This window comes from Chiloscyllium punctatum, chromosome 19 (genome assembly GCF_047496795.1).
Source record: "Chiloscyllium punctatum isolate Juve2018m chromosome 19, sChiPun1.3, whole genome shotgun sequence".
NCBI lineage: Eukaryota > Metazoa > Chordata > Chondrichthyes > Orectolobiformes > Hemiscylliidae > Chiloscyllium > Chiloscyllium punctatum.
The window spans coordinates 44,537,038-44,537,926 of record NC_092757.1 but is presented as its reverse complement, the minus strand read 5'-3'; positions in this window follow the sequence as shown (position 1 = coordinate 44,537,926).

Here is an 889-nt window from a genome sequence, read left to right as displayed (position 1 = left end):
GAAACCAGACTCCCTTGGACCAAATGTTGACCTATAGCTCTCTTGTGAGTACGAACAGCCCCAAGGAAAGATTTGGGACTATCCCCCTATGAAATCTTATTTGGATTACCTTACTGGGGAACGAATGGAGAATTGGCAATTCCCGAAACTAAAGAGTTGTTCTTAAAGAAGTATATACTGGGCTTGTACTCCTCTTTGTCTTTCCTCAGGAACCAGGGTTTATTGGCACAGACTCCACCCCTTGAATTCACCGTTCATCCCATCCGGCCGGGCGATTGAATCTTAGTAAAATCATGGACAGAGACTAAATTGCAGCCGGACTGGGAAGGGCCGTACCAGGCTCTTTTGACGACCGAAACGGCAATAAGGACGGTGGGGAAAGGCTGGACTCACTACACTCGGATCAAAGGGCCAGTGGAATCTCCAGTTGAGGAAGAAGTCTGGACACCCGAATCAACGCAAGACCCGCTGAAACTCAGACTAAAGAGACTTTGAGTAACTGATTATACAGTGGCGATGCGAGCGCGGGATTATTTCTGTAAGATTTTATATTAAGTCTTTTTGGTGCTTCAGCATGATGTTTAGATACTGGGGATGCTGTTAGAATTATGATGCTCGCCCTTTTAGTATTGGGATTTCATCAAATATCATTTTCATATGGATTATTAACGGTTCCTGAATCTGATAATCCACAAGTAATAGACGCTGATGTATGCAGCTTAGTAAATTGTGGGGATGTGGATAATCAGAGACAGTACCGCAGCTCTGAGATACATCTAAAGTCCTATGGGGATGGCCTTGGGGACGGTACTTAGTATAATGGTTTCATCACAGTACACCGGGCCCCCTTCCGACCAGCTCGTGATTGTCCTGATAAAAAGTGTAACCC